This window comes from Tupaia chinensis, unplaced genomic scaffold, assembly GCF_000334495.1.
Source record: "Tupaia chinensis unplaced genomic scaffold, TupChi_1.0 Scaffold146187_1, whole genome shotgun sequence".
NCBI lineage: Eukaryota > Metazoa > Chordata > Mammalia > Scandentia > Tupaiidae > Tupaia > Tupaia belangeri.
The window spans coordinates 2,334,725-2,348,872 of NW_006206042.1; the positions used below are offsets into that span (position 1 = coordinate 2,334,725).

Below are 14,148 nucleotides of genomic sequence, written 5' to 3' on the forward strand. Positions count from 1 at the left end.
TAGTAGTTATGTTGCTGGAGTCCCACATGACTGACCATGGTTTGAGTCCTGTACCCAGTGGTTTAAAAATCACACTGGGCATGTGTATGTGTGTGTCCAAGGTCCCAGCAGAAGAATGGAGGAGAAGAGATTGCAGTGTAGCCATCTCCCCTGGGGTGATTTCTCTTTCACTCTCACTGTCTCTGTCTCTCTCTTTCTCCAGCAAGCATATTTGCCCTAAGGCAAAAACATCTTTAAGAAAAAGTATGTCTCTGAAATACCTTCTATTAATTTGTTCATTTTTCACATTTATTTGTCATAATTTTTTATTGATGTAATACCTTCTCTATAGATAGATACACATTTTTTTCTTCTACCCTTTTCTTTTTCCATGTTTCATTTTTCTACTTTCTTTTCTGTCTTTAAGTTGGTGGCTTTATGAATGTGATTTATATCTGTCGATCTACTTAAGAATGAAATATGTGAATGTGAACACACACACATGCATGCATGCACACATTCACAGACTGGAATTCCTTGTGTGTGAACCAGGTTTATTTTCATGATAGGATTACCAGGAAAGGGTCTGGCTCTTTGCACTGGGTAGCCCAAAATTTCAGTAGCTATTGGTCTCTCCCTCTTGAGCCAGTCAGCATGGTGAGAGGCTCCAGTCTTTTGCTTGTGGCATAAACCTGGCTGTGGGTACTCTAGGAGCAAGGAACAAAGGAATACTTTTCTCTGCGTAAACTTTTGCTTTGATCTCCTTTTCCAGGATGCTGCCTCCACTTGACCCTTCAGTGTCTTGTGTCTATCTGCAGGGTATTTTCTGATTGACTCTCTTAGGTAAGTAGAACTGGAGGAGGAGGAGCACCAGGACGCATGGGGTACGGGCACTAGCAGTAGCTCCTCAAAGAGACCCTCAATAAATGTGCTTTCTTCCAGCTTCATCACTGAACCCATCTTTCATAAATCCTGAAGCCTCAAATCTTTGATCCTCCCTGAGGCTGTATGTTATGAACATTGTTGGTTCTTTCTGGGGCCTCTATGAGAAGCCGTTGGAGCTTTCTTTCAACAACCAAGTCAGTTAACTCACATCCATCTTCCAAAAGTGTCTTGTTAATTCTCCCATGTTGATGTTACCCCATTAGTACTCTCCAGCCTGTGTGTTTCATTTATTCATTCATTCCGTAAATAATTTGAGCACCTCTGTGTGCCTGGCACTGCATCCAGTGGATTGGATTCAGTGAACAGATATATACAAATCCCTGGCCTTATGGGGCTCACATTTCCAGAGCAAGAGTTAGTTAAAAATGAGCTAAGTGTACAGTGTGTCAGATGGTCAATGCCCTGGGTGGGGAAGGGAGAGAGGACTTGCTCTTCAGAAGACCTCCCAGATGAGATGCTATTCAAGCCGGCATTAGGTGGCAGAGTGGGATTAGCCTTGCAGCAGGAAATGCAGGAGGTCCCACGGCTCTTGACTGATTTCCTGAGTGTGGCTGGGTGGTTTCCCTCTGCGACTATATCACCTTGAGCATGCTCTAATTGAAACACTTTCATCATGAAGTATTGTAATTATTATCATTTTATTCAGTTTTATTTTTTAAAGAATTATTCATTTGATTTAATTTATTATTCTAATTTTATTTATTTATTTATTTATTTGATTTTTTTTTGAGAGGTTTTTGCTATAGGGCACATGCGCTCGCCAGAGAGACAGAGAGAGACAGAGACAGAAAGCAAGAAATCACCCTCCAGGGAAGATGGCCATGCCACAACCCCTTCTCTTCCATTCTCCTCTCAGGATCTTGGGCACACATGCACATACATCCCACGTGAGTTTATGCCACCGGGTCTGGGACTCGAACCGTAGTCAACTACATGGGAGTCCAGTGACATAGCCATTACACCAACTACTGTTCCCATAATTTAATTTATTATTATTATTCAATTTGACTTGAGAGAGACAGAGAGAGAGAGAGAGCAAGTCACCAGGTTCAGGACTTGAATTGCAGTGAACCATGTGGGAGTTCAGCATTCTAACCACCATACCACCCACCACCAGCTGGAGCTCTGTAATTAGTAAACTACATATCTACATCCAAGATTTGGCAAAGCCATCAACACCTGGATCCTTGTCTTAATTTTTACACTCCCAAAGTGCAATGTGTCATCGTAGGTGTCCAGTATATAACTTGGTGAATGAATAGCAGATGAGATGCTCAAGTAGGCTATAGGCTGGAATCAGTCCCCCAGGCTCTGACTCTGAGGCGAGAAGTTGGGTTAGGAAGGAGGGTGTGTGCCTGCTTTGAAGTGCTCTCATAGTTCAGTGCATGTGTTAGTACCAGAAGAGGGCCATCCTACAGGTCCCTTAGTTACGGAGCATGACAGTAAGTGGTCGCCTGTCATTTCTCACAACTTGGCGGTTACCTTTTTTGAATCAGTATAACCATGTGGCATGAATCAGCTACAAGAACTTTTTTCTGTGGTCATGAGAGGGAAGCAAAACCATCTCAATCAATTTCAGTTCAAGTCATCACTTCTACATGCCTTTGACCTGAGCATCTCATCTGGGCCTGGGTAGGAAGGGAGATGTTTATCAGAGTGCATGGGGAGTGTTTTTGGATGTGCCTTTATTTATTTATTTATTGTAATTCCTGGTTTGTATGTGTTTGGCAAACATTGTTGTGGAGTACAATATGTTTTTTAAAGGAATTATTTATTTTATTTAATTAATTTTTATTATTATTTAAAATTTGCTATAGGATATTTGCACTCATGAGAGAGAGAGAGAAAGTGAGAAAACAAACCATCAGATCTGAGACTTGAACCGTGGTTGCTCATGTGGGAGTCCAGTTCCTTAACCACCATGCCACCTGCTGGAACCCATTATAGTTATTTAATGCTAATATAAAGCGTGTACTAATAAAATCAAGAATATACATGTTGTGGGATGCTTTACTGTGATTTCAAGGTTGCCCCACTTCTTTCATCTGTTGCCCCTGTGCTGTCATCCCAGACAGATTAACCTCTCCATTCCAATCTTAAACCTTCGCTTTCCATGTAGTCCTCTTAATCTTTGATAAAACACTTTTCCAGGGTATACACCAGGAGCAGGTGATGTCCTAGCTGTAATGCAGCAGGACTCACACCAAAAGGGTCCTGGGTTCACCTCTCAGGACCTCCCTGAGCATGCTGGGGATGCGATCTGCTCAGCTTAGACAAGATGAATTATTTTAGGAGATCTCTCTAGCTCTCATGAAAAGAAAGACAGAAAGGGAGAAAGGAAGGAAAGAAGGAAGAGAGAGAGAGAGAAAGAAAGAAGAAAGAAAAAGAAAGAAAGAAAGAAAGAAAGAAAGAAAGAAAGAAAGAAAGAAAGAAAGAAAGAAAGAGGAAAGGAAAGGAAAGGAAAGGAAAGGAAAGGAAAGGAAAGGAAGAAATGGAGGAAGGCAGGGAGGGAGTAAAGGTTGAAGGAAGGAAAGAAGGAAGGAAGGAAGGAAGGAAGAAAGAAAGAAAAAGAAACATTAAGAAAAGTTACCTGCCCACTTTCTCTTCTCAATCTCAAATCCAAGTCACTACCACCTTCCATCCCAGATAAAACTGTTAGTTGTCAGGAACCTTCACTGCTGTGTATCTACTTCTATTACTTTTTACACCGAGAGCTGACTCTGCTGCTTGATTACTCTCTGGAAAGCTGTTGCATATTCTTGACTTACTTGCATGGAGTCGTCTCATTCTAACAGTAATCCCTTAATGAAGATAATCACATTTTTCCTATTTTATAGTTGAGGATATGGACACTTTAGAAGGCTGTAATTTACCAGATCTCACACAGCTAGTAAATGGCAAAGCCAAGATTTAAGTCGGTGTCTGCCTGGCTATATAGCTGTCAGCCTTAGGCAGCAAGTTAACACAGTTTGAAATCCAGGAGGGACACAGGAATCCTGGCATGAGGCAGTAGGCACTATTCCTTCCTAGCAGATGCCACATGGGATGCAGCGGACTTCCTTTGTTTCATAAAACGTGTCTCAAAGAGGAATCCTTCCAAGGTCACACCTGCTTAAGGAATTTTCCTTTTGTTCTACTTCACCAGTTTTTCTTCTCTCTTAGATTATTCTCCTAAGCATAAAAGAGTCTGCAGTTTCTCCCATCAAAGAAAAACAAAAAACAAAAAGAACCTTTCTCAACCCCACATCACCCTCCAGCTGCCACCACATTCCTCTGCCTCCTTCATAGCAAAAGAGTTGTTTCACACCTGCCTTTCCCCTTTTCTCTGCACCCATTCGAGTTAAACTTTCATCCACCCATTCTTCGTAAGTGTCACCACTGACTCCACATTGCTAATTCTTTTTTCTTTCTTCCTTTTTATTTATTTATTTTGTTAGTTTGCTAGTTTTTGCTGTAGGGCATGTGTGCTCACTCGACAGAGGCAGACAGAGGAGAGACAGAGAGAAAGGGAAAGTGAGCAGTCACCCCCAGGGGGATGGCCACACTGCAGTCCCTCCTCCATTCCCCTGTTGGGATCTCTGGGCACACTCATGTGTTTTTCAAGCTGCTGGTTGGGGACTTGATTGTGCAGTTGGCTATGTGGGATCCAGCTGCCTGGATCACCACACCACCAGCTGGCCCCTCTTCTTATCGTTATAGTCTTCAATTTACCTAGCATATAAGACACAATGGACACAGCTTATTCCTGTACCTCCTTGAGAATTATCTTCTCATAGCCTCTGGAACTCCACTTTTCCTGGCTTTCTATGTACCTCAGCAACCTGGTTAGTCAAGCTTCATCTCTCACTCTGCAGACACTGGGCTGTCCAGGAGCTCAGTTTGGACATCGTATTTCTCTGTGTTCTCTCCCTCAGGGAAGTGATGTATCCTTCCAGCTTTCACTACTACTATCCATAAGTGAATGGCCCCCAGATTTCTATCTCTAGCCCTGGACTGTCTTTTGAATGCTACCTGAGTACCTGAAATATACACTTAAAGTTCTAATAGCTCTCTGTAGCTTCATATTTCTAAATTAATATTCTTTCCTTTTCACATAATTATTAATTTAATTATTATTTTAATGTGCTATAGGACATATGAACTCACCAGAGAGAGGCAAAGAGAAAGAGAGGGAAAGTGAGAAAGCAAGCCACCAGATCCAGGACTCGAACCATGATTAGCCACGTGGCATTCCAGCACCTTAACCATCACACCACCTGCTGGCCTGACTCAATTACTTTTCTTGATCACCCCCCTTACACACTCTTTGTCTGCTCCTTTAACATCCTTCTGCTTCTCAGTATCAGCAGCATCTTGATTTTTTCCAGGTGCTCAGTGTTTTTCTTAACTCCTCTTTGACACTCCATGTTCAATCTATCAGTGAAGCTCATTTGCTTAATGCAAATGTGTGTATATTGAACCCACCCAGCCTATGTCTCCACTGCTACTCTCCTAGTCCAGAAACCTTCATCTCTTACCTGCATGATTAGAGGCCTCCTAAGTGGCCTTCTGGCTTCCACTCTCGTTGCCATTTCAGCACAGACTGATGTATTAAAAATGCAAGTTGTACAGGACCAACAGATGGCATAATGGATCCATCGCTGAACTCCCATATGGCTGACAGAAGTTCAAGTCCCAGTACCAGACTCAGCATCTTCAAACTCATGCCGGGTATGTGTGCATTCATGCCCCAAATCCCGAGAATGGAGAAGGGTTTGTGGCTTGGCCATCTCCCCAGGGGGTGATTTGTTGCTTTCTGTCTCTCTGTCTCTCTGGTGAGTGCATGCACTCTATAGAAAAAAAAAATCTAAAAATATAAAGTAAAAAAAGCAAGTTGTAGCTTGCTGTCTCTACTCGAACCGTCTTATTTCATTCAAACTTAAAGTAAGTTGCACACTAGGCACTTCGTGGTCACATCTAATCCTTTCTCTCTGACTTTATCTCCACCTACTTTTCTCTTGACCATCCTCTCCAACCACACTGATTTCTTGAAATGTTATAGCCACACTCCTGGTTCAGGCCCCAGGCACTTTCTGTTCTCTCTTCCTAGAAGCCCATTTCCTCTGACAGCTGTGTGACTTGCTTCCTCACTTCCTTAGTCCTCTGCTCAAGATTTATCTTTCACTTTCTGGTCAACACATCTTTTCTTTTTTTCAAAGTTTTTGCCATAGGGCACGTATGCTCAGGAAAGAAAGAGACAGTAAGAGGGAAAGTGAGAAATCATCTCCCAGGGAGAATGGCCATACCACAGTCCTTTCTCCTCCATTCTTCTCTGGGGATTTTGAGCATACTCACACACATGCCCAGTGTGATTTTCAAGCCACCAGGTCTAGGACTCGAACCACCATCGGCCATGTGGGACTCCAGTGACGTAACCACTCTGCCATCTGTTGGCCCCATGGTCACCACATTTTCTGACCACTACATTTGAATTAGCAACTCTGTCTCCCATTCCTGGCACTCCTCTCTCCTCTGCTGTAGCATTTATCGCTATTAGTGCATTTTTGTATATTGATTGTTGATTTTCTGTTCCTACAATAGGAAGAAAGCTCCATGAAAGAAGAGATTCAGATTCTTTTTTTTTTTTAATATAGAAAGATTTTTGCTATAGGGCACATGCACTCACTAGAGAGACAGAGAGACAGAAAGCGAGATATCATCCCCAATGGGAATGGTCACACTGTTGCAGTCCCTTCTCATCCATTCTCCTCTTGGGATTTTGGGCATGCACTCACACATGCCCAGTGTGAGTTTGAAGATACCAGGTCTGGGACTTGAACTGTGGTCGACTACATGGGAGTCCAGCAACACAACCATTACACCATCTGCTGTTCCTGAGAGCAAAGATTCTTTATCTGTCTATTTTCTTTATAAATTCCACTTTACACAGAACAGTAAGGTATTATTAAATATTTGCTGGATTTTTTAAAAAGATGGATAAACAAATCTCTATTCCAAGCTTGCCAAAAGAAAGAAACAAAAGAAAAGAAAAACTGACTGTGTGTGTGGGTGTGTTCCTGTGTTTGAACAATATAAGTGAAACTCAAAGTTTGGAGAAAATGTTATTCAGTTAACATATTTCATCAGTCTCATCAATTTTTAAAAATAAATTTATTATTTACATTTAATCAATATAGATCTTTGCAGTATATCACATGGTTTTTCCCAGCATAAATACAGTTCATATTATTCAAGACAAAGACATTATCATATACATTATTATTGGCAGATAATTTTTCGTTTTTGTGCCTATTAAGTGTGCGTCTTTACCCTGATCCCTTCCTCCTACTCATTATTACTCACCTTCTATTTCTCACCTGCCCCATATTATCCCTAGTATCTACAGATGACCTCCCTGCTATCATACCTTCCACTTTTTCAGTTTCTGCTGTAGAGCATAGTCATTCAGTACATATTTAGCAGAGACATACAATGCCTGTCTTTCATAGTCTGTTTTGCTTCACTTAGCATTAAGCCTTCCACATTCATTCACTTTGTATCAGATGTCAGGGTCTCATTTTTTTATGGCTGAATAATATTCCATATAGTACATATGCCATATTATTTCAATCTACTCATCTACTTTGGGACATTTGGGTCAATCCAGTGCCCTGGAATTATAAATAATGCTGCAATAAACATGTCTGTGCAAGAGTTTTTCTGACCAAGGGTTTTCCTATCCTTTGGGTAAATACCTGGGAGTGGAATTATTGGGTCATGTGATAGATCTATTTGTAGGTTTTTGAGGAATCACTAGTCTCACCAATTTTTAAGCCAGTTGTAACCATAGCATGGAGGAACCATGAGTCAGGGGATTCTAGAATTTGTCATTTGTCTTCCTGCCACAGATTCAGTAATATGCATGTTATTCTCTGTTCTCAACCCTTCTTCCTGAAGGGAAGTCATGTTGTACACTGCCACGTTGTACAAAGCCTTGTTGTATCTTCTTCCTGACAAATTGTCTTTGTTTGTATCTAAATACCTGTCTCTGCTCCATGCTACCTGTTTCATCCTCCTAAGATTGAAATGTCCTAATCCTAATCACAAAGACTTTGATTCTGACCTCCTTTGCTGAATCGCCTGGATTTTCACATATCCTCTTATGAAAAGACTTCCATCTCACTCTGACTTCCATATTCTGCCTAGAATCCTGATGAAATCGCTTCTCCTTTTGCCACATTGGGTTGTCTCAGTCACTGGCATATTTTAGGCCAAACTTCTTTCACTGTGTCTCTTTGGATGAGATACTCTGGAATTTCAACTGCAATCAGAATAACAGTCAGGATTATTGTGAAATAAAATGAGAGATGATGATGGTGAATCAGGGAAAAAGAAAAACAGAATGGGTGATCAAAATGATACATAGGAGGGAACCAGCAGTTAGCGTAATGGCTATGTCACTGGACTCCCACGTAGTCGACCACGGTTCGTGTCCCGGACCCGGTGGCTTAAAACTCACACCAGGCGCGTGTGCGTGCGTGCCCAAGATCCCGAGAGGAGAATGGAGGAGAAGGGATTGCGGCGTGACCATCCCCCCTGGGGGGTGATTTCTCGCTTTCTGTCTCTATGTCTCTCTCTGTCTGTCTGGCGAGCGCACGCGCCCTACAGTGAAAATCTCTCCAAAAAAAAAAAATGATACATAGGAAAGATCTAGAATTGGGCTAATAACCACTAGATACTTGACTATCTCTGCCTCAAGTATATTTGACATATCTAAACACAGCGTGTCAAAACTTTTCCCATGGGGTCAGCTGAGTGCTATGGTGGTTAAGGTGGCTGGATTACACATAGCTGACTGTGCAATTCAAGTTCTGGATTCAGCAGCTTGAACAAAACATGTCCAAAATCTTGGCCAGCACAGGTACTATATAACGAAGAAGAAAAAGAAGGAGAAGAAGAAGGAGAAGGAGGAGAAGGAGAAGGAGGAGGAGAAGAGGATTAAGAAGGGAAGGAGGAGGAGAAAGAAGAAAAAGGAGAAGAAAACTTCTCCCATGAATACTTCTTAGTCTTTGGTAAACTTATCCCCTGTTCCTTATTTTCACCTACCACCTATTTTACAAACTAGAATCCTACAATAATTACTTAACCTCTCTTCATCCACATTATCATTTCTTTTTGGAATTTCTCTATACCCCAGTATTTTTCCTATAAACTCAAGATCCAAGCATAAATCCATTAGAAGTATCAAGAGCAATTTAGATTCTCCATGGATCTTTCCAGAACTTCAAAGGACACAAAAGCCACACAAGTGTATCCATCTTAGACCATACACAAACTGTAAACCTCTTTCTTCTTGAAGTTAAGCAGCAGGGAATGGTAGAAGAAAGATGACTCTTTCTTTCTTTCTTTCTTTTTCTTTTTTTTTTTTTTTTGTCAAACCTGTAGATTAATTTGGGCTCTTGCACTTACTGTCTTTACTCTCAGGCAAGTTATATATTAGGTTGTTGGAGAAGTCATGATGTCTTTTTTTCTATGCTTTTCTATGCAAAAATGCATCATCACTTTTCTGATACCTTAATAGTTTTTCTGACTCACAACTCCCTGGTTTGTACAGTGGGGGCAATAATATTGTCTCTATTTGGGCATTGACATGGTGGATTAAATTAGCTGATAAATTTATATCAAAATACTCACTGAACCTGTACTCCAGGCCAGTGATTTTTTTATGACACTGGGAAACAAAGTGGACAAAGATATTTATTTGTATGGATCTGATATTCTGGTGAGTATGGACAACTAAAAAAATAAATAAATGACGTATATAGAATGTATAAAATATATATAAAATGAATAAAATATGTAGGCAGGAACATACAAGTGTACACCATCTGCATTTGACAAAAGATCTTCAAAGCAAAAAGAAAACCAATACACGTTTCCTTACAAGGAGAGTCCTGGACGGCCCGAGGAACTGCAAGGGGTCCATGTGGATGGAGAGGGATGACGGGGACAGCAGTAGTCCTGAAGGTCAGGGATGTGATGCCTCCTATGGTCGTGTGGACATTGACAGCCAGCGCCCGTTTTAATTGGCCAATCCTTGTACCGCACAGCTTTTAAATATGTTGTAACATCACTCCTGTTGCAGGTTCAGAAAGGACAAAACATGGACATTATCTAGCCTGGGGTCCTGTACTCTGTGAGTAAAGGAACTGCCAGGAGAGAGCAAATGGATATTTTTGGAAAAAAACTATTTTTTAAAGAATTTAAGGATACATTAAGAATTGAGAAATAGGGAACCAGCAGTTAGCATAATGGCTATGTCGCTGGACTCCCACGTAGTCGACCGCGGTTCGTGTCCCGGACCCGGTGGCTTAAAACTCACGCCGGGCGCGTGTGCGTGCGTGCCCAAGATCCCGAGAGGAGAATGGAGGAGAAGGGATTGCGGCGTGACCATCCCCCCTGGGGGGTGATTTCTCGCTTTCTGTCTCTATGTCTCTCTCTGTCTGTCTGGCGAGCACACGCGCCCTACAGTGAAAATCTCTCAAAAAAAAAAAAAAAAGAATTGAGAAATAAATCTCAGTGACAAACAGTTATGTGCAAAATTAAGGTTGAAAGTGTGGCAAGTCAACTGTTTGAGGTTGGAGTTGGGTGGAAAGAATGGGGTGAAGGGGGGTGAGAGCATGCTCTCGTCTGTTCTCTTACTAATGGTAGAAAATACCTGAGTCTGAGTAATTTGAGGGAATAGAGGTTTATTCAGCCCAGGGCCACCTGCAGTGGGGATGTTCTGGCTGTATTACAACATGGTGGAGAGGAGGCCAGTGTGGTCTGTGCTTCCTTCCTCCCTTCCTTCCTTCCTTCCTTCCTTCCTTCCTTCCTGCCTTCCTTCCTTTCTTTCTCGTTTCCTTTTTATTTTTTAAGCTTTTGTTATAGGGCACATGCACTCACCAGAGAGACAGAGAGAGATGTAAAGTGAGAGATCACCCTTCACCCCTCCCCCCCAGGGGGGATGGCCATGATAATCCCCTCTCATTCTCCTTTCAGGATTACAAGCACACACACCCATACCTAGCATAATTTTCAAGCCACTGAATCCAGGACTAAAACCATGGTCTGCCATGTGGGAGTCCAGTGCCTTAACCTCAGTGCCACCTACTGGCTCCAATGTTCTTTTATAGCCACCAGAAATCGATTATAGAAGCCCCATCCTAATTACTTTTCAAAGGCCCTACTTTTCAACACCATGAAGGTATGAAATTTCCTCTTAATATCTTTTTCAAAAATAATTATTTATTTAATTTTATTTATTATTATTATTTTTCAACTTGCTATAGGACATGTGCACTCACCAGAGAGAGACAGAGAGAGAGAGGGAAAGTGAGAAAGCGTGCTTCTAGGTTCAGGACTCGAACCTGGTGGTTTGCTATGGGGGAGCCCAGTGCCATAACCACCATGCCACACGCTGGCCCCACCTCTTATCTTCGTGACCCAATCTCAATGCATGATTTTTGCTAGGCAACAAACTACTGCAGAGCATTAGCACCAAGTAGGAATTGAGTTCATTAAAAGATGCTGTTCTTTCCTATCCAACTTCCCTGCTTCTGCCTTTGTCTCTGCTCTTTCCATTCATTGTTCATGGGGATAGACTACACGCAGGAAACATTGCCTGGATTAATAATTCCTGCACTCTGCTTTATTTCGGAACTTCCTCATTTTACTCACAGGATTTCCCTTGATAGCATTTGCTAAAACTGGAGATGAGATTCTTTATTGCTGCAAACAGTCAATTCCTTGCCGTGGGTGTCTGTAGGGAGAGTCTTACCTCAAATGACCAAAGTCTATTCTTGATGCCGATTTCTCCACAATAAGGGCCAAGAAAACTGGATCTTACATTTTTTTTTTATATATTTTACTTGATATAGGTTGAAAGATGGAGAAAAATAAGATAATTTATAGGTGATTGTGAAGTGGTATCTCAGAATTTGCTTTTTCTTTTTGAGAGGTTTTTGCTATAGGATGCATGCGCTTGCCAGACAGACAGAGAGAGACAGAGAGACAGAAAGCGAGAAATCCCCCCTTTGGGGGTGATGGCCACATCGCAATCCCTTTTCCTCTATTCTCCTCTTGGGATCTTGGGCACGCACACACACGTGCCCAGTGTGAGTTTTAAGCTACCGGGTCCAGGACTTGAACCGCGGTCGACTATATGGGACTTCAGTGACATAGCCATTACGCTAACTGCTGGTCTCAAGAATTTGCTTTCTTTTTAAGTTTTAGATTTGGACTTTGAGAATCTTTGTTCGAAAGGAAGAAACTTTTGTGCACCCAGGTAGATTTTTGATGTCCTTAAAATATATATGAGACTGCCTCATGGATTTCAGAAGAAAAAGGAAGGAATTATTAACCTGCAAGGAGACAGAAAGTTAGTGGAGGACGTGTTTACTCCCTTGGCCTCCCTTGTTCCCACTAATGACAAGTGGCTGACCGCTGCTGAGGCTTGAAAAGTCAGACACCAGTGACGTCATTTCACTCAGAAACTCCAATTTCAAAATCATCAATTGGCATAGCAGAGCTGGGATTACTTTGGGATCAAAGACTTATTTCCTCCAGGGGTTTAGAATATGGCAAGAGACTGCTCCTTGGTTTTATGGCAGTAATTTAAGTATGTGATTTTGCTCATTGCACAATACATTGAGATAGCCAGAATAAAAATATGACTTGACCACGGTTTGAGTCCCGGACCTGGTGACTTGAAACATACATGGGGTATGTGTGCATGCATGCTCAAAATTCTAGGAGGAGAAGAGAAGAGAAGGGATTGCAATATGCCCATCCCCCCAGGGGATGCTTTCTCACTTTCCCTCTCAGTGTCTCTCTAGCCCCACAGCCAAAAGATTAAAAAAAAAAAAATGACTCTAGCCTAGATAAGTATCGTATTCATTAGTTAAAATATGGTGAAAAAGGGCCAGCAGGTGGCATGGTATTTAAGGCACTGGATTATGACACGGCTGACCATAGTTCAAGTCCTGGACCTGGAGGCTTGAAAATCACTCTGGGCATGTGTGTGTGCATATCCAAAATCCTGAAAAAAGAATGGAAGTGAAGGGGTTGTGACACGACTATCCCCCTTGAAGGATGATTTCTCACTTTTCCTTTCTCTCTCTCTCTCTGTCTAGCTCATGCAATAGCAAAAGCTTAAAACAGAAACTAAAACAAAAACTTTATGATAAAAAAATAACTAATTGCAAAAACATTAAGCTTCATGATTGATTTGGTATTAGCTTACTTTGGAAATTCACACAAACTCAATTTCTCTGAGGAACATGATAATACGCCATGTTTTATCCCTTCTTGGAATTTAAGTGGTCGATGCAATGAAACCATAGGAGGTTGGATTACTTCATCCAAGGATAGAAGTTTCTCAGTTCCTTAACCTTGAATACTTCTTGACATAAAGCTCATGGATTTTTACCGTGGCTTCTCAACCTTACTCTCTTTGGAAATTGTTTTATAGTAGAGCTGTGAATTGTTCGCCATGATTCGTTCCCGGTTTCATTGTGCGATCCCAGGCTTAGACATCTCTCTTTGAGAATATCCAGTGAAGAGATGTATTCTTCCCAACTCAAGCACCTTTGGCCCTTGATAAATCAAACTAAATAGATCCAAGAGAGCCTAGAAAGTGAAGGTGGAGGTGCCAAGGACAGAATTTTTAGTCAGGGAAGCTTGGAGAGTTTATCGAATTATCTGGTGCATGTCAGATACTATTTTAGGAGTAAGAGTGCAGAAGTAAATAGCAGACCAAGTCCTTGCCCACAAATACTGACATTCCAGTAGAGACTGGTAATTAAGCAAGACATGAACAACAGTGCAGATACTGTCATGTTAACTTGATGAGTACTATGAAGAAAAGAAAACTGTATGAGGATAGCTGGAAATGGGGTTATGTGTTCTTTTATAAAATGTGCCCGAGGAAGGTTGAGCTGAGGAGGGAACAGCTGAGCAGAAGTTTCTGTAGTGAATAATCATGCTATGCAAATACTCGGGGTGGAAAGAAAGAAGTGATCCAGGCCAAGAAAATAATTGCTCATATTGGAATTGTACAACGGTTGGATATATTTTTTTTTGAAGAGGGGGGCGGGACTTCTGAATCATAATCACTACAAACAGCTTCTCTGTTTTTGCTTTTATAAAAAGGAATCAATTGCATACTCTCTGATGGTAAGAAGGCACTTAATAAAAGAAAGCACA

At 41.5% G+C, this 14,148-nt stretch overlaps 1 protein-coding gene across 3 annotated transcripts in view; it reads left to right on the plus strand.

Annotated features, from left to right (window-relative positions):
• The window catches only part of AIM2 (absent in melanoma 2), a 66,693-nt gene that overhangs the window by 40,072 nt on the left and 12,473 nt on the right, over window positions 1-14,148 (plus strand). Inside the window, exon 3 of one of the 3 annotated variants that reach the window (XM_027768430.1) lies at window positions 752-822. The exons of 1 other annotated variant lie outside the window; for it this stretch is intronic. The gene's annotated coding sequence lies outside the window, so the exon portion shown is untranslated. Of the gene's footprint in view, window positions 1-751; window positions 823-8,864; window positions 8,976-14,148 lie in introns of those variants that run through there. One more of the 3 variants, XM_014584288.2, reaches the window with a different exon arrangement.